Source organism: Talpa europaea, assembly GCF_964194135.1.
Source record: "Talpa europaea genome assembly, chromosome: 5".
NCBI classification, from domain to species: Eukaryota; Metazoa; Chordata; class Mammalia; order Eulipotyphla; family Talpidae; genus Talpa; species Talpa europaea.
The window spans coordinates 77236770-77256555 of record NC_140071.1 but is presented as its reverse complement, the minus strand read 5'-3'; positions in this window follow the sequence as shown (position 1 = coordinate 77256555).

The window sequence follows — 19786 nt, the reverse complement described above, 5'->3', positions numbered from 1 at the left end:
AGGGGGCGCTGGTGAGGGTTTCGGGGACCCTCAGCCCCCAACGGGCTAGGGCCACCCTTGCACCCATGGGGGTACCGGATTGTCCTCCCCCATGGGGGACGGGGCCCCCTTGCCCTTCGCGGAAGCCCCAACCTTCCTCCCGGGGGAAGCCTGCACCTCCTCTCGCACTCACAGCCCCAGCGGCGGGGCCGTGCGCCCGCAGACGCCCTAGACGGAGGGCCGTGGTCCCCGTCAGGGGAGGGCACCCCCTGGAAGCCAGTGACGAGCGGCGACCGCGGCCTCTTCCAAAACGGCAGGCACACAGGCCTGCGCGGCAAAAAGCCCCGGGCAAGGCAGCACCACTCAAAGGGGAAGGGTCCGCACCTGGCCCAGCAGCTCTTGATGAGCCCCAGGCCCCGCCCCTGGCCGGAGCCTGACCCCGCCCACCCGACTCTGGCTGCGCACAGTTGCACTTCCTAGGGCCGCCGCTAGGGGTCGCGGGTGAGGGGGTTCGGGGACACTCAGCCCCCAACGGGCTGCGGGCACCCCTGCACCCATGGGGGTACGGGTTGTCCTCCGCCATGGGGGAACTGGGCCCCCTTCCCCTTCGCGGAAGCACCAGCCTTCCTCCCGGCGCACGCCTGCACCCTCCCCTCGCACTCACGGCCCCAGCGGCGAGGCCGTGCGCCCGCAGACGCCCTAGACGGAGGGCCGGGGTCCCCGTCAGGGGAGGGCACCCCCTGGAAGCCAGGGACGAGCGGCGACCGCGGCCTCTTCCAAAACGGCAGGCACACAGGCCTGCGCGGCAAAAAGCCCCCAGCAAGGCAGCACCACTCAAAGGGGAAGGGTCCGTACCTGGCCCAGCAGCTGTTGATGAGCCCCAGGCCCCGCCCCTGGCCGGAGCCTGACCCCGCCCACCCGACTCTGGCTGCGCACAGGTGCACTTCCAAGGGCCGCCGCTAGGGGGCGCTGGTGAGGGGGTTCGGGGACCCTCAGCACCCACCGGGCTGGGGCCACCCCTGCACCCATGGGGGTACGGGATTGTCTCCGCCATGTGGGGAACGGGGCCCTCTTCCCCTTCGCGGAAGCCCCAACCTTCCTCCCGGGGCACGCCTGCACCCTCCACTCGCACTCACGGCCCCAGCGGCGGGGCCGTGCGCCCGCAGACGCCCTAGAAGGAGGGCCGGGGTCGCCGTCTGGGGAGGGCACCCCCTGGAAGCCAGGGACGAGCGGCGACCGCGGCCTCTTCCAAAACGGCAAACACACAGGCCTGCGCGGCAAAAAGCCCCCAGCAAGGCAGCACCACTCAAAAGGGAAGGGTCCGTACCTGGCCCAGCAGCTCTTGATGAGCCCCAGGCCCCGCCCCTGGCCGGAGCCTGACCCCGCCCACCCGACTCTGGCTGCGCACAGGTGCATTTCCAAGGGCCGCCGCTAGGGGGCGCTGGTGAGGGGGTTCGGGGACCCTCAGCCCCCACCGGGCTGGGGCCACCCCTGCACCCATGGGGGTACGGGATTGTCTCCGCCATGTGTGGAACGGGGCCCTCTTCCCCTTCGCGGAAGCCCCAACCTTCCTCCCGGGGCACGCCTGCACCCTCCACTCGCACTCACGGACCCAGTGGCGGGGCCGTGCGCCCGCAGACGCCCTAGACGGAGGGCCGGGGTCCTCGTCAGGGGAGGGCACCCCCTGGAAGCCAGGGACGAGCGGCCACCGCGGCCTCTTCCAAAACGGCAGGCACAGAGGCCTGCGTGGCAAAAAGCCCCAGGCAAGGCAGCACCACTCAAAGGGGAAGGGTCCGCACCTGGCCCAGCAGCTCTTGATGAGCCCCAGGCCCCGCCCCTGGCCGGAGCCTGACCCCGCACACCCGACACTGGCTGCGCACAGGTGCACTTCCTAGGGCCGCCGCTAGGGGGCGCGGCGAGGGGGTTCGGGGACCCTCAGCCCCCAACGGGCTGCGGCCACCCCTGCACCCATGGGGGTACGGGTTGTCCTCCGCCATGGGGGAACGGGGCCCCCTTCCCCTTCGCGGAAGCCCCAACCTTCCTCCCGGGGCACGCCTGCACCCTCCCCTCGCACTCACGGCCCCAGCGGCGAGGCCGTGCGCCCGCAGACGCCCTAGACGGAGGGCCGGGGTCCCCGTCTTGGGAGGGCACCCCCTGGAAGCCAGGGACGAGCGGCGACCGCGGCCTCTTCCAAAACGGCAGGCACAAAGGCCAGCGCGGCCAAAAGTCCCCAGCAAGGCAGCACCACTCAAAGGGGAAGGGTCCGCACTTGGCCCAGCAGCTCTTGATGAGCCCCAGGCCCCGACCCTGGCCGGAGCCTGACCCCGCCCACCCGACTCTAGCTGCGCACAGGTGCACTTCCAAGGGACGCCGCTAGGGGGCGCTGGTGAGGGCGTTCGGGGACCCTCAGGCCCACCGGGCTGGGGCCACCCCTGCACCCATGGGGGTACGGGATTGTCTCCGCCATGTGGGGAACGGGGCCCCCTTCCCCTTCGCGGTAGCCCCAACCTTCCTCCCGGGGCACGCCTGCACCCTCCACTCGCACTCACGGCCACAGCGGCGGGGCCGTGCGCCCGCCGACGCCCTAGACGGAGGGCCGGGGTCCCCGTCAGGGGAGTGCACCCCCTGGAAGCCAGGGACGAGCGGCGACCGCGGCCTCTTCCAAAACGGCAGGCACACAGGCCTGCGCGGCAAAAAGCCCCCGGCAAGGCAGCACCACTCAAAGGGGAAGGGTCCCTACCTGGCCCAGCAGCTCTTGATGAGCCCCAGGCCCCGCCCCTGGCCGGAGCCTGACCCCGCCCACCCGATTCTGGATGCGCACAGGTGCACTTCCTAGGGACGCCGCTAGGGGGCGCTGGTGAGGGGGTTCGGGGACCCTCAGCCCCCAACGGGCTAGGGCCACCCTTGCACCCATGGGGGTACCGGATTGTCCTCCCCCATGGGCGAACGGGGACCCCTTGCCATTCGCGGAAGCCCCAAACTTCCTCCCGGGGGAAGCCTGCACCTCCTCTCATACTCACAGCCCCAGCGGCGGGGCCGTGCGCCCGCAGACGCCCTAGACAGAGGGCCGGGGTCCCCGTCAGGGGAGGGCACCCCCTGGAAGCCAGGGACGAGCGGCGACCGCGGCCTCTTCCAAAACGGCAGGCACACAGGCCTGCGCGGCAAAAAGCCCCGGGCAAGGCAGCAACACTCAAAGGGGAAGGGACCGTACCTGGCCCAGCAGCTCTTGATGAGCCTCAGGCCCCGCCCCTGGCCGGAGCCTGACCCCGCCCACCCGACTCGGGCTGCGCACAGGTGCACTTCCAAGGGCCGCCGCTAGGGGGCGCTGGTGAGGGGGTTCGGGGACCCTCAGCCCCCACCTGGCTGGGGCCACCCCTGCACCCATGCGGGTACGGGTTTGTCTCCGCCATGTGGGGAACGGGCCCCCCTTCCCCTTCGCGGAAGCCCCAACCTTCCTCCCGGGGCACGCCTGCACCCTCCACTCGCACTCACGGCCCCAGCGGCGGGGCCTCGCGCCCGCAGAGGCCCTGGATGGAGGGCCGGCGTCCCCGTCAGGGGAGGGCACCGCCTGGAAGCCAGGGACGAGCGGCGACCGCGGCCTCTTCCAAAACGGCAGGCACACAGGCCTGCGCGGCAAAAAGCCCCCGGCAAGGCAGCACCACTCAAAGGGGAAGGGTCCGCACCTGGCCCAGCAGCTCTTGATGAGCCCCAGGCCCCGCCCCTGGCCGGAGCCTGACCCCGCCCACCCGACTCTGGCTGCGCACAGGTGCACTTCCAAGGGCCGCCGCTAGGGGGCGCTGGTGAGGGGGTTCGGGGACCTTCAGCCCCCACCAGGCTGGGGCCACCCCTGCACCCATGGGGGTCCGGGATTGTCTCCGCCATGTGGGGAACGGGCCCCCCTTCCCCTTCGCGGAAGCCCCAACCTTCCTCCCGAGGCACGCCTGCACCCTCCCCTCGCACTCACGGCCCCAGCGGCGAGGCCGTGCGCCCGCAGACGCCCTAGACGGAGGGCCGGGGTCCCCGTCTGGGGAGGGCACCCCCTGGAAGCCAGGGACGAGCGGCGACCGCGGCCTCTTCCAAAACGGCAGGCACACAGGCCTGCGCGGCAAAAAGCCCCCGGCAAGGCAGCACCACTCAAAGGGGAAGGGTCCGTACCTGGCCCAGCAGCTCTTGATGAGCCCCAGGCCCCGCCCCTGGCCGGAGCCTGACCCCGCCCACCCGATTCTGGCTGCGCACAGGTGCACTTACAAGGGCCGCCGCTAGGGGGCGCTGGTGAGGGGGTTCGGGGACCCTCAGCCCCCACCGGGCTGGGGCCACCCCTGCACCCATGGGGGTACGGGATTGTCTCCGCCATGGGGGAACGGGGCCCCCTTGCCCTTCGCGGAAGCCCCAACCTTCCTCCCGGGGCACGCCTGCACCCTCCTCTCGCACTCACATCCCCAGCGGCGGGGCCGTGCGCCCGCAGACGCCCTAGACGGAGGGCCGGGGTCCCGTCAGGGGTGGGCACCCCCTGGAAGCCAGGGACGAGCGGCGACCGCGGCCTCTTCCAAAACGGCAGGCACACAGGCCTGCGCGGCAAAAAGCCCCGGGCAAGGCAGCACCACTCAAAGGGGAAGGGTCCGCACCTGGCCCAGCAGCTCTTGATCAGCCCCAGGCCCCGCCCCTGGCCGGAGCCTGACCCCTCCCACCCGACTCTGGCTGCGCACAGGTGCACTTCCAAGGGCCGCCGCTAGGGGACGCTGGTGAGGGTGTTCGGGGACCCTCAGCCCCCACCGAGCTGCGGCCACCCCTGCACCCATGGGGGTACGGGTTGTCCTCCGCCATGGGGGAACGGGGCCCCCTTCCCCTTCGCGGAAGCCCCAACCTTCCTCCCGGGGCACGCCTGCACCCTCCCCTTGCACTCTCGGCCCCAGCGGCGGGGTTGTGCGCCCGCAGACGCCCTAGACGGAGGGCCGCGGTCCCCGTCTGTGGAGGGCACCCCCTGGAAGCCAGGGACGAGCGGCAACCGTGGCCTCTTCTAAAACGGCAGGCACACAGGCCTGCGCGGCAAAAAGCCCCCGGCAAGGCAGCACCACTCAAAGGGGAAGAGTCCGCACCTGGCGCAGCAGCTCTTGATGAGCCCCAGGCCCCGCCCCTGCCCGGAGCCTGACCCCGCCCACCCGACTGTGGCTGCGCACAGGTGCACTTCCAAGGGCCGCCGCTAGGGGGCGCTGGTGAGGGGGTTCGGGGACCCTCAGCACCCACCGTGCTGCGGCCACCCCTGCACCCATGGGGGTACGGGATTGTCTCCGCCATGTGGGGAACGGGGCCCCCTTCCCATTCGCGGAAGCCCCAACCTTCTTCCCGGGGCACGCCTGCACCCTCCCCTCGGACTCACGGACCCAGCGGCGGGGCCGTGCGCCCGCAGACGCCCTAGAGGGAGGCCCGGGGTCCCCGTCTGGGGAGGGCACCCCCTGGAAAACCAGGGACGAGCGGCGACCGCGGCCTCTTCCAAAACGGCAGGCACACAGGCCTGCGCGGCAAAAAGCCCCCGGCAAGGCAGCACCACTCAAAGGGGAAGGGTCCGCACCTGGCCCAGCAGCTCTTGATGAGCCCCAGGCCCCGCCCCTGGATGGAGCCTGACCCCGCACACCCGACTCTGGCTGCGCACAGGTGCACTTCCAATGGCCGCCGCTAGGGGGCGCTGGTGAGGGGGTTCGGGGACCCTCAGCCCCCAACGGGCTGGGGCCACCCCTGCACCCATGGGGGTACGGGATTGTCTCCGCCATGTGGAGAACGGGGCCCCCTTCCCCTTCGCGGAAGCCCCAACCTTCCTCCCGGGGCACGCCTGCACTCTCCTCTCGCACTCACGGCCCCAGCGGCGCGGCCGTGCGCCCGCAGACGCCCTAGACGGAGGGCCGGGGTCCCCGTCTGGGGAGGGCACCCCCTGGAAGCCAGGGACGAGCGGCGACCGCGGCCTCTTCCAAAACGGCAGGTACACAGGCCTGCGCGGCAAAAAGCCCCCGGCAAGGCAGCACCACTCAAAGGGGAAGGGTCCGCACCTGGCCCAGCAGCTCTTGATGAGCCCCAGGCCCCGCCCCTGGCCGGAGCCTGACCCCGCCCACCCGACTCTGGCTGCGCACAGGTGCACTTCCAAGGGCCGCCGCTAGGGGGCGCTGGTGAGGGGTTCGGGGACCCTCAGCCCCCAACGGGCTGCGGCCACCCCTGCACCCATGGGGGTACGGGTTGTCCTCCGCCATGGGGGAACGGGGCCCCCTTCCCCTTCGCGGAAGCCCCAACCTTCCTCCCGGGGCACGCCTGCACCCTCCCCTCGCACTCACGGCCCCAGCGGCGAGGCCGTGCGCCCGCAGACGCCCTAGACGGAGGGCCGGGGTCCCCGTCTGGGGAGGGCACCCCCTGGAAGCCAGGGACGAGCGGCGACCGCGGCCTCTTCCAAAACGGCAGGCACACAGGCCTGCGCGGCAAAAAGCCCCCTGCAAGGCAGCACCACTCAAAGGGGAAGGGTCCGTACCTGGCCCAGCAGCTCTTGATGAGCCCCAGGCCCCGCCCCTGGCCGGAGCCTGACCCCGCCCACCCGACTCTAGCTGCGCACAGGTGCACTTCCAAGGGCCGCCGCTAGGGGGCGCTGGTGAGGGCGTTCGGGGACCCTCAGGCCCACCGGGCTGGGGCCACCCCTGCACCCATTGGGGTACGGGATTGTCTCCGCCATGTGGGGAACGGGCCCCCTTCCCCTTCGCGGTAGCCCCAACCTTCCTCCCGGGGCACGCCTGCACCCTCCACTCGCACTCACGGCCACAGCGGCGGGGCCGTGCGCCCGCCGACGCCCTAGACGGAGGGCCGGGGTCCCCGTCACGGGAGTGCACCCCCTGGAAGCCAGGGACGAGCGGCGACCGCGGCCTCTTCCAAAACGGCAGGCACACAGGCCTGCGCGGCAAAAAGCCCCCGGCAGGGCAGCACCACTCAAAGGGGAAGTGTCCGCACCTGGCCCAGCAGCTCTTGATGAGCCCCAGGCCCCGCCCCTGGCCGGAGCCTGACCCCGCCCACCCGATTCTGGCTGCGCACAGGTGCACTTCCTAGGGACGCCGCTAGGGGGCGCTGGTGAGGGGGTTCGGGGACCCTCAGCCTCCAACGGGCTAGGGCCACCCTTGCACCCATGGGGGTACGGGTTGTCCTCCGCCATGGGGGAACGGGGCCCCTTCTCCTTCGCGGAATCCCCAACCTTCCTCCCGGGGCACGCCTGCACCCTCCCCTCGCACTCACGGCCCCAGCGGCGGGGCCGTGCGCCCCGCCCGCAGACGCCCTAGACGGAGGGCCGGGGTCCCCGTCTGGGGAGGGCACCCCCTGGAAGCCAGGGACGAACGGCGACCGCGGCCTATTCCAAAATGGCAGGCACACAGGCCTGCGCGGCAAAAAGCCCCCGGCAAGGCAGCACCACTCAAAGGGGAAGGGTCCGCACCTGGCCCAGCAGCTCTGATGAGCCCCAGGCCCCGCCCCTGGCCGGAGCCTGACCCCGTCCACCCGACTCTGGCTGCGCACAGGTGCACTTCCAAGGGCCGCCGCTAGGGGGCGCTGGTGCGGGGGTTCGGGGACCCTCAGCCCCCACCGGGCTGGGGTCACTCCTGCACCCATGGGGGTACGGGATTGTCTCCACCATGTGGGGAACGGGGCCCCCTTGCCCTTCGCGGAAGCCCCAACCTTCCTCCCGGGGGAAGCCTGCACCTCCTCTCGCACTCACAGCCCCAGCGGCGGGGCCGTGCGACCGCAGACGCCCTGGACGGAGGGCCGGGGTCCCCGTCAGGGGAGGGCACCACCTGGAAGCCAGGGATGAGCGGCGACCGCGGCCTCTTCCAAAACGGCAGGCACACAGGCCTGCGCTGCAAAAAGCCCCCGGCAAGGCAGCACAACTCAAAGGGGAAGGGTCCGTACCTGGCCCAGCAGCTCTTGATGAGCCCCAGGCCCCGCCCCTGGCCGGAGCCTGACCCCGCCCACCCGACTCTGGCTGCGCACAGGTGCACTTCCAAGGGCCGCCGCTAGTGGGCGCTGGTGAGGGGGTTCGGGGACCCTCAGCCCCCAACGGGCTGCGGCCACCCCTGCACCCATGGGGCTACGGGATTGTCTCCGCCATGTGGGGAACGGGGCCCTCTTCCCCTTCGCGGAAGCCCCAACCTTCCTCCCGGGGCACGCCTGCACCCTCCACTCGCACTCACGGCCCCAGCGGCGGGGCCGTGCGCCCGCAGACGCCCGAGAAGGAGGGCCAGGGTCCCCGTCAGGGGAGGGCACCCCCTGGAAGCCAGGGACGAGCGGCGACCGCGGCCTCTTCCAAAACGGCAGGCACACAGGCCTGCGCGGCAAAAAGCCCCCGGCAAGGCAGCACCACTCAAAGGGGAAGGGTCCGCACCTGGCCCAGCAGCTCTTGATGAGCCCCAGGCCCCGCCCATGGCCGGAGCCTGACCCCGCCCACCCGATTCTGGCTGCGCACAGGTGCACTTCCTAGGGACGCCGCTAGGGGGCGCTGGTGAGGGGGTTCGGGGACCCTCAGCCCCCAACGGGCTACGGCCACCCCTGCACCCATGGGGGTACTGGTTGTCCTCCGCCATAGGGGAACGGGGCCCACTTCCCCTTCGCGGAAGCCCCAACCTTCCTCCCGGGGCACGCCTGCACCCTCCCCTCGCACTCACGGCCCCAGCGGCGAGGCCGTGCGCCCGCAGACGCCCTAGTCGGAGGGCCGGGGTCCCCGTCTGGGGAGGGCATCCCCTGGAAGGCAGGGACGAGCGGCGACCGCGGCCTCTTCCAAAACGGCAGGCACACAGGCCTGCGCGGCAAAAAGCCCCGGACAAGGCAGCACCACTGAAAGGGGAAGGGTCCGCACCTGGCCCAGCAGCTCTTGATGAGCCCCAGGCCCCGCCCCTAGCCGGAGCCTGACCCCGCCCACCCGACTCTGGCTGCGCACAGGTGCACTTCCAAGGGCCGCCGCTAGGGGGCGCTGGTGAGGGCGTTCGGGGACCCTCAGCCCCCAACGGGCTGCGGCCACCCCTGCACCCATGGGGGTACGGGATTGTCTCCGCCAAGTGGGGAACGGGGCCCTCTTCCCCTTCGCGGAAGCCCCAACCTTCCTCCCGGGGCACGCCTGCACCCTCCACTCGCACTCACGGCCCCAGCGGCGGGGCCGTGCGCCCGCAGACGCCCTAGAAGGAGGGCCGGGGTCCCCGTCAGGGGAGGGCACCCCTTGGAAGCCAGGGACGAGCGGCGACCGCGGCCTCTTCCAAAACGGCAGGCACACAGGCCTGCGCGGCAAAAAGCCCCCGGCAAGGCAGCACCACTCAAAGGGGAAGGGTCCGCACCTGGCCCAGCAGCTCTTGATGAGCCCCAGGCCCCGCCCCTGGCCGGAGCCTGACCCCGCCCACCCGACTCTGGCTGCGCACAGGTGCACTTCCAAGGGCCGTCGCTAGGGGGCGCTGGTGAGGGGGTTCGGGGACACTCAGCCCCCAACGGGCTGCGGCCACCCCTGCACCCATGGGGGTACGGGTTGTCCTCCGCCAGGGGGGAACGGGGCCCCCTTCCCCTTCGCGGAAGCCCAAACCTTCCTCCCGGGGCTCGCCTGCACCCTCCCCTCGCACTCACGGCACCAGCGGCGGGGCCGTGCGACCGCAGACGCCCTAGACGGAGGGCCGGGGTCCCCGTCAGGGGAGGGCAACCCCTGGAAGCCAGGGACGAGCGGCGACCGCGGCCTCTTCCAAAACGGCAGGCACACAGGCCTGCGCGGCAAAAAGCCCACGGCAAGGCAGCACCACTCAAAGGGGAAGGGTCCGCACCTGGCCCAGCAGCTCTTGATGAGCCCCAGGGCCCGCCTCTGGCCGGAGCCTGACCCCGCCCACCCGATTCTGGCTGCGCACAGGTGCACTTCCTAGGGACGCCGCTAGGGTGCGCTGGTGAGGCGTTTCGGGGACCTTCAGCCCCCAACGGGCTAGGGCCAACCTTGCACCCATGGGGGTACCGGATTGTCCTCCCCCATGGGGGAACGGGGCCCCCTTGCCCTTCGCGGAAGCCCCAACCTTCCTCCCGGGGGAAGCCTGCACCTCCTCTCGGACTCACAGCCCCAGCGGCGGGACCGTGCGCCCGCAGACGCCCTAGACGGAGGGCCGGTGTCCCCGTCAGGGGAGGGCACCCCCTGGAAGCCAGGGACGAGCGGCGACCGCGGCCTCTTCCAAAACGGCAGGCACACAGGCCTGCGCGGCAAAAAGCCCCGGGCAAGGCAGCACCACTCAAAGGGGAAGGGTCCGCACCTGGCCCAGCAGCTCTTGATGAGCCCCAGGCCCCGCCCCTGGCCGGAGCCTGACCCCGCCCACCCGATTCTGGCTGCGCACAGGTGCACTTCCTAGGGACGCCGCTAGGGGGCGCTGGTGAGGGGGTTCGGGGACCCTCAGCCCCCAACGGGCTGGGGCCACCCCTGCACCCATGGGGGTACGGGATTGTCTCCACCATGTGGGGAACGGGGCCCCCTTCCCCTTCGCGGAAGCCCCAACCTTCCTCCCGGGGCACGCCTGCACCCTCCCCTCGCACTCACGGCCCCCGCGGCGAGGCCGTGCGCCCGCAGACGCCCTAGACGGAGGGCCGGGGTCCCCGTCAGGGGAGGGCACCCCCTGGAAGCCAGGGACGAGCGGCGACCGCGGCCTCTTCCAAAACGGCAGGCACACAGGCCTGCGCGGAAAAAATCCCCCGGCAAGGCAGCACCACTCAAAGGGGAAGGGTCCGCACCTGGCCCAGCAGCTCTTGATGAGCCCCAGGCCCCGCCCCTGGCCGGAGCCTGACCCCGCCCACCCGACTCTGGCTGCGCACAGGTGCACTTCCTAGGGACGCCGCTAGGGGGCGCTGGTGAGGGGGTTCGGGGACCCTCAGCCCCCACCGGGCTGGGGCCACCCCTGCACCCATGGGGGTACGGGTTGTCCTCCGCCATGGGGGAACGGGGCCCCCTTCCCTTTCGCGGAAGCCCCAACCTTCCTCCCGGGGCACGCCTGCACCCTCCCCTCGCACTCACGGCCCCAGCGGCGGGGCCGTGCGCCCGCAGAAGCCCTAGACGGAGGGCCGGGGACCCCGTCTGGGGAGGACACCCCCTGGAAGCCAGGGACGAGCGGCGACCGCGGCCTCTTCCAAAACGGCAGGCACACAGGCCTGCGCGGCAAAAAGCCCCCTGCAAGGCAGCACCACTCAAAGGGGAAGGGTCCGTACCTGGCCCAGCAGCTCTTGATGAGCCCCAGGCCCCGCCCCTGGCCGGAGCCTGACCCCGCCCACCCGACTCTAGCTGCGCACAGGTGCACTTCCAAGGGCCGCCGCTAGGGGGCGCTGGTGAGGGCGTTCGGGGACCCTCAGGCCCACCGGGCTGGGGCCACCCCTGCACCCATTGGGGTACGGGATTGTCTCCGCCATGTGGGGAACGGGGCCCCCTTCCCCTTCGCGGTAGCCCCAACCTTCCTCCCGGGGCACGCCTGCACCCTCCACTCGCACTCACGGCCACAGCGGAGGGGCCGTGCGCCCGCCGACGCCCTAGACGGAGGGCCGGGGTCCCCGTCAGGGGAGTGCACCCCCTGGAAGCCAGGGACGAGCGGCGACCGCGGCCTCTTCCAAAACGGCAGGCACACAGGCCTGCGCGGCAAAAAGCCCCCGGCAGGGCAGCACCACTCAAAGGGGAAGTGTCCGCACCTGGCCCAGCAGCTCTTGATGAGCCCCAGGCCCCGCCCCTGGCCGGAGCCTGACCCCGCCCACCCGATTCTGGCTGCGCACAGGTGCACTTCCTAGGGACGCCGCTAGGGGGCGCTGGTGAGGGGGTTCGGGGACCCTCAGCCTCCAACGGGCTAGGGCCACCCTTGCACCCATGGGGGTACGGGTTGTCCTCCGCCATGGGGGAACGGGGCCCCCTTCTCCTTCGCGGAATCCCCAACCTTCCTCCCGGGGCACGCCTGCACCCTCCCCTCGCACTCACGGCCCCAGCGGCGGGGCCATGCGCCCCGCCCGCAGACGCCCTAGACGGAGGGCCGGGGTCCCCGTCTGGGGAGGGCACCCCCTGGAAGCCAGGGACGAACGGCGACCGCGGCCTATTCCAAAATGGCAGGCACACAGGCCTGCGCGGCAAAAAGCCCCCGGCAAGGCAGCACCACTCAAAGGGGAAGGGTCCGCACCTGGCCCAGCAGCTCTGATGAGCCCCAGGCCCCGCCCCTGGCCGGAGCCTGACCCCGTCACCCGACTCTGGCTGCGCACAGGTGCACTTCCAAGGGCCGCCGCTAGGGGGCGCTGGTGAGGGGGTTCGGGGACCCTCCGCCCCCACCGGGCTGGGGTCACTCCTGCACCCATGGGGGTACGGGATTGTCTCCACCATGTGGGGAACGGGGCCCCCTTGCCCTTGGCGGAAGCCCCAACCTTCCTCCCGGGGGAAGCCTGCACCTCCTCTCGCACTCACAGCCCCAGCGGAGGGGCCGTGCGACCGCAGACGCCCTGGACGGAGGGCCGGGGTCCCCGTCAGGGGAGGGCACCCCCTGGAAGCCAGGGACGTGCGGCGACCGCGGCCTCTTCCAAAACGGCAGGCACACAGGGCTGCGCGGCAAAAAGCCCCCGGCAAGGCAGCACAACTCAAAGTGGAAGGGTCCGTACCTGGCCCAGCAGCTCTTGATGAGCCCCAGGCCCCGCCCATGGCCGGAGCCTGACCCCGCCCACCCGACTCTGGCTGCGCACAGGTGCACTTCCAAGGGCCGCCGCTAGGGGGCGCTGGTGAGGGGGTTCGGGGACCCTCAGCCCCCAACGGGCTGCGGACACCCCTGCACCCATGGGGCTACGGGATTGTCTCCGCCATGTGGGGAACGGGGCCCTCTTCCCCTTCGCGGAAACCCCAACCTTCCTCCCGGGGCACGCCTGCACCCTCCACTCGCACTCACGGCACCAGCGGCGGGGCCGTGCGCCCGCAGACGCCCGAGAAGGAGGGCCAGGGTCCCCGTCAGGGGAGGGCACCCCCTGGAAGCCAGGGACGAGCGGCGACCGCGGCCTCTTCCAAAACGGCAGGCACACAGGCCTGCGCGGCAAAAAGCCCCCGGCAAGGCAGCACCACTCAAAGGGGAAGGGTCCGCACCTGGCCCAGCAGCTCTTGATGAGCCCCAGGCCCCGCCCCTGGCCGGAGCCTGACCCCGCCCACCCGACTCTGGCTGCGCACAGGTGCACTTCCTAGGGCCGCCGCTAGGGGGCGCTGGTGAGGGCGTTCGGGGACCCTCAGCCCCCAACGGGCTGCGGCCACCCCTGCACCCATGGGGGTACGGGATTGTCTCCGCCATGTGGGGAACGGGGCCCTCTTCCCCTTCGCGGAAGCCCCAACCTTCCTCCCGGGGCACGCCTGCACCCTCCACTCGCACTCACGGCCCCAGCGGCGGGGCCGAGCGCCCGCAGACGCCTTAGAAGGAGGGCCGGGGTCCCCGTCAGGGGAGGGCACCCCTTGGAAGCCAGGGACGAGCGGTGACCGCGGCCTCTTCCAAAACGGCAGGCACACAGGGCTGCGCGGCAAAAAGCCCCCGGCAAGGCAGCACCACTCAAAGGGGAAGGGTCCGCACCAGGCCCAGCAGCTCTTGATGAGCCCCAGGCCCCGCCCCTGGCCGGAGCCTGACCCCGCCCACCCGACTCTGGCTGCGCACAGGTGCACTTCCAAGGGCCGCCGCTAGGGGGCGCTGGTGAGGGGGTTCGGGGACACTCAGCCCCCAACGGGCTGCGGCCACCCCTGCACCCATGGGGGTACGGGTTGTCCTCCGCAATGGGGGAACGGGGCCCCCTTCCCCTTCGCGGAAGCCCCAACCTTCCTCCCGGGGCACGCCTGCACCCTCCCCTCGCACTCACGGCACCAGCGGCGGGGCCGTGCGACCGCAGACGCCCTAGACGGAGGGCCGGGGTCCCCGTCAGGGGAGGGCAACCCCTGGAAGCCAGGGACGAGCGGCGACCGCAGCCTCTTCCAAAACGGCAGGCACACAGGCCTGCGCGGCAAAAAGCCCCCGGCAAGGCAGCACCACTCAAAGGGGAAGGGTACGCACCTGGCCCAGCAGCTCTTGATGAGCCCCAGGCCCCGCCCATGGCCGGAGCCTGACCCCGCCCACCCGATTCTGGCTGCGCACAGGTGCACTTCCTAGGGACGCCGCTAGGGGGCGCTGGTGAGGGGGTTCGGGGACCCTCAGCCCCCAACGGGCTGCGGCCACCCCTGCACCCATGGGGGTACTGGTTGTCCTCCGCCATAGGGGAACGGGGCCCACTTCCCCTTCGCGGAAGCCCCAACCTTCCTCCCGGGGCACGCCTGCACCCTCCCCTCGCACTCACGGCCCCAGCGGCGAGGCCGTGCGCCCGCAGACGCCCTAGTCGGAGGGCCGGGGTCCCCGTCTGGGGAGGGCACCCCCTGGAAGGCAGGGTCGAGCGGCGAAAGCGGCCTCTTCCAAAACGGCAGGCACACAGGCCTGCGCGGCAAAAAGCCCCGGAAAAGGCAGCACCACTCAAAGGGGAAGGGTCCGCACCTGGCCCAGCAGCTCTTGATGAGCCCCAGGCCCCGCCCCTGGCCGGAGCCTGACCCCGCCCACCCGACTCTGGCTGCGCACAGGTGCACTTCCAAGGGCCGCCGCTAGTGGGCGCTGGTGAGGGGGTTCGGGGACCCTCAGCCCCCAACGGGCTGCGGCCACCCCTGCACCCATGGGGCTACGGGATTGTCTCCGCCATGTGGGGAACGGGGCCCTCTTCCCCTTCGCGGAAGCCCCAACCTTCCTCCCGGGGCACGCCTGCACCCTCCACTCGCACTCACGGCCCCAGCGGCGGGGCCGTGCGCCCGCAGACGCCCTAGTCGGAGGGCCCGGGTCCCCGTCTGGGGAGGGCATCCCCTGGAAGGCAGGGACGAGCGGCGACCGCGGCCTCTTCCAAAACGGCAGGCACACAGGCCTGCGCGGCAAAAAGCCCCGGACAAGGCAGCACCACTGAAAGGGGAAGGGTCCGCACCTGGCCCAGCAGCTCTTGATGAGCCCCAGGCCCCGCCCCTAGCCGGAGCCTGACCCCGCCCACCCGACTCTGGCTGCGCACAGGTGCACTTCCAAGGGCCGCCGCTAGGGGGCGCTGGTGAGGGCGTTCGGGGACCCTCAGACCCAACGGGTTGCGGCCACCCCTGCACCCATGGGGGTACGGGATTGTCTCCGCCAAGTGGGGAACGGGGCCCTCTTCCCCTTCGCGGAAGCCCCAACCTTCCTCCCGGGGCACGCCTGCACCCTCCACTCGCACTCACGGCCCCAGCGGCGGGGCCGTGCGCCCGCAGACGCCCTAGAAGGAGGGCCGGGGTCCCCGTCAGGGGAGGGCACCCCTTGGAAGCCAGGGACGAGCGGCGACCGCGGCCTCTTCCAAAACGGCAGGCACACAGGCCTGCGCGGCAAAAAGCCCCCGGCAAGGCAGCACCACTCAAAGGGGAAGGGTCCGCACCTGGCCCAGCACCTCTTGATGAGCCCCAGGCCCCGCCCCTGGCCGGAGCCTGACCCCGCCCACCCGACTCTGGCTGCGCACAGGTGCACTTCCAAGGGCCGCCGCTAGGGGGCGCTGGTGAGGGGGTTCGGGGACACTCAGCCCCCAACGGGCTGCGGCCACCCCTGCACCCATGGGGGTACGGGTTGTCCTCCGCCAGGGGGGAACGGGGCCCCCTTCCCCTTCGCGGAAGCCCAAACCTTCCTCCCGGGGCTCGCCTGCACCCTCCCCTCGCACTCACGGCACCAGCGGCGGGGCCGTGCGACCGCAGACGCCCTAGACGGAGGGCCGGGGTCCCCGTCAGGGGAGGGCAACCCCTGGAAGCCAGGGACGAGCGGCGACCGCGGCCTCTTCCAAAACGGCAGGCACACAGGCCTGCGCGGCAAAAAGCCCACGGCAAGGCAGCACCACTCAAAGGGGAAGGGTCCGCACCTGGCCCAGCAGCTCTTGATGAGCCCCAGGGCCCGCCTCTGGCCGGAGCCTGACCCCGCCCACCCGATTCTGGCTGCGCACAGGTGCACTTCCTAGGGACGCCGCTAGGGTGCGCTGGTGAGGCGGTTCGGGGACCTTCAGCCCCCAACGGGCTAGGGCCACCCTTGCACCCATGGGGGTACCGGACTGTCCTCCCCCATGGGGGAACGGGGCCCCCTTGCCCTTCGCGGAAGCCCCAACCTTCCTCCCGGGGGAAGCCTGCACCTCCTCTCGGACTCACAGCCCCAGCGGCGGGACCGTGCGCCCGCAGACGCCCTAGACGGAGGGCCGGGGTCCCCGTCAGGGGAGGGCACCCCCTGGAAGCCAGGGACGAGCGGCGACCGCGGCCTCTTCCAAAACGGCAGGCACACAGGCCTGCGCGGCAAAAAGCCCCGGGCAAGGCAGCACCACTCAAAGGGGAAGGGTCCGCACCTGGCCCAGCAGCTCTTGATCAGCCCCAGGCCCCGCCCCTGGCCGGAGCCTGACCCCGCCCACCCGATTCTGGCTGCGCACAGGTGCACTTCCTAGGGACGCCGCTAGGGGGCGCTGGTGAGGGGGTTCGGGAACCCTCAGCCCCCAACGGGTTGGGGCCACCCCTGCACATATGGGGGTACGGGATTGTCTCCACCATGTGGGGAACGGGGCCCCCTTCCCCTTCGCGGAAGCCCCAACCTTCCTCCCGGGGCACGCCTGCACCCTCCCCTCGCACTTACAGCCCCAGCGGCGGGGCCGTGCGCCCGCAGACGCCCTAGACGGAGGGCAGGGGTCCCCGTCAGGGGAGGGCACCCACTGGAAGCCAGGGACGAGCGGCGACCGCGGCCTCTACCAAAACGGCAGGCACACAGGCCTGCGCGGCAAAAAGCCCCCGGCAAGGCAGCACCACTCAAAGGGGAAGGGTCCGCACCTGGCCCAGCAGCTCTTGATGAGCCCCAGGCCCCGCCCATGGCCGGAGCCTGACCCCGCCCACCCGACTCTGGCTGCGCACAGGTGCACTTCCAAGGGCCGCCGCTAGGGGGCGCTGGTGAGGGGGTTCGGGGACCCTCAGCTCCCACCGTGCTGGGGCCACCCCTGCACCCATGGGGGTACGGGTTGTCCTCCGCCATGGGGGAACGGGGCCCCTTCCCTTTCGCGGAAGCCCCAACCTTCCTCCCGGGGCACGCCTGCACCCTCCCCTCGCACTCACGGCCCCAGCGGCGGGGCCGTGCGCCCGCAGAAGCCCTAGACGGAGGGCCGGGGTCCCCGTCTGGGGAGGACACCCCCTGGAAGCCAGGGACGAGCGGCGACCGCGGCCTCTTCCAAAACGGCAGGCACACAGGCCTGCGCGGCAAAAAGCCCCCGGCAAGGCAGCACCACTCAAAGGGGAAGGGTCCGCACCTGGCCCAGCAGCTCTTGATGAGCCCCAGGCCCCGCCCCTGGCGGCCGGAGTCTGACCCCGCCCACCCGACTCTGGCTGCGCACAGGTGCACTTCCAAGGGCCGCCGCTAGGGGGCGCTGGTGACGGGGTTCGGCGACCCTCAGCCCCCAACGGGCTGGGGCCACCCCTGCACCCATGGGGGTATGGGATTGTCTCCGCCATGTGGGGAACGGGGCCCCCTTCCCCTTCGCGGAAGCCCCAACCTTCCTCCCGGGGCACGCCTGCACCCTCCTCTCGCACTCACAGCCCCAGCGGCGGGGCCGTGCGCCCGCAGACGCCCAAGACGGAGGGCCGGGGTCCCCGTCAGGGGAGGACACCCCTGGAAGCCAGGGACGAGCGGCAACCGCGGCCTCTTCCAAAACGGCAGGCACACCGGCCTGCGCGGCAAAAAGCCCCGGGCAAGGCAGCACCACTCAAAGGGGAAGGGTCCGCACCTGGCCCAGCAGCTCTTGATGAGCCCCAGGCCCCGACCCTTGCCGGAGCCTGACCCCGCCCACCCGACTCTGGCTGCGCACAGGTGCACTTCCAAGGGCCGCCGCTAGGGGGCGCTGGTGAGGGGGTTCGGGGACCCTCAGCCCCCACCGGGCTGGGGACAACCCGGCACCCATGGGGCTACGGGATTGTCCTCCCCCATGGGGCAACGGGGCCCCCTTCCCCTTCGCGGAAGCCCCAACCTTCCTCCGGGGCACGCCTGCACACTCCCCTCGCACTCACGGCCCCAGCGGCGGGGCCGTGCGCCCGCAGACACCCTAGACGCAGGGCCGGGGTCCCCGTTAGGGGAGGGTACCCCCTGGAAGCCAGGAACGAGTGGCCTCCGCGGCCTCTAACAAAACGGCAGGCACACAGGCCTGTGCGGCAAAAAGCCCCTGGCAAGGCAGCACCACTCAAAGGGGAAGGGTCCGCACCTGGGCCAGCATTCTTGATGAGCCCCAGGCCCCGCCCATGGCCGGAGCCTGACCCGCCCACCCGACTCTGGCTGCGCACAGGTGCACTTCCTAGGGCCGCCGCTAGCGGGCGCTGGTGAGTGGGTTCGGGGACCCTCAGCCCCCACCGGGCTGGCGCCCCCCCTGAACCCATGGGGGTACGGGATTGTCCTCCCCCATGGGGCAACGGGGTCCCCTTCCCCTTCGCAGAAGCCCCAACCTTCTTCCCGGGGCACGCTGCAACCTCCCCTCGCACTCACAGCCCCAGCGGCGGGGTGGTGCGCCCGCAGACGCCCTAGACGGAGGGCCGGGGTCCCCGTCAGGGGAGGGCACCCCCTGGAAGCCAGGGACGAGCGGCGACCTGGCCTCTTCCAAAACGGCAGGCACACAGTCCTGCGCGGCAAAAAGCCCCCGGCATGGCAGTACCACTCAAAGGGGAAGGGTCCGCAGCTGGCCCAGCAGCTCTTGATGAGCCCCAGGCCCCGCTCCTGGCCGGAACTTGATCCTGCCCACCCGACTCTGGCTGCGCACAGGTGCACTTCCTAGGGCCGCCGCTAGGGTGCGCTGGTGAGGGGGGTTCGGGAACCCTCAGCCCCCACTGGGCTGGGTCCACCCAGCACCAATGGGGGTACGGGATTGTCCTCCCCCATGGGGGAACGGGGCCTCCTTCCCCTTCGCGGAAGCCCCAACCTTCCTCCCAGGGCACGCCTGCACCCTCCTCTCGCACTCACAGCCCCAGCGGCGGGGCCGTGCGCCCGCAGACGCCCTAGACGGAGGGCCGGGGTCCCCGTCAGGGGAGTTCACCCCCTGGAAGCCAGGGACGGGCGGCGACCGCGGCCTCTTCCAAAACCGCAGGCACACAGGCCTGCGCGGCAAAAAGCCCCCGGCAAGGCAGCACCACTCAAAGGGGAAGGGTCCGCACCTGGCCCAACAGCTCTTGATGAGCCCCAGGCCCAGCCCCTGGCCGGAGCCTGACCCCGCGCACCCGACTCTGGCTGCGCTCATGTGCACTTCCTAGGGCCGCCACTAGGGGGCGCTGGTGAGGGGGTTGGGGACCCTCAGCCCCCACCGGGCTGGTGCCACCCTGGCACCCATGGGGGTACGGGATTGTCCTCCCCCTGGGGCAACGGGTCCCCCTTGCCCTTCGCGGAAGCCCCAACCTTCCTCCCGGGGCACGCCTGCCCCCTCCTCTCGCACTCACAGCCCCAGCGGCGGGGCCGTGGGCCCGCAGACGCCCTACACGGAGGGCCAGCGTCCCCGTCAGGGGAGGGCACCCCCTGGAAGCCAGGGATGAGCGGCGACCGCGGCCTCTTCCAAAACGGCAGGCACACAGGCCTGCGCGGCAAAAAGCCCCCGGCAACGCAGCACCACTCAAAGGGGAAGGGTCCGCACCTGGCCCAGCAGCTCTTGATGAGCCCCAGGACCCGCCCCTGGCCGGAGCCTGACCCCGCCCACCCGACTCTGGCTGAGCACAAGTGCACTTTTGTCA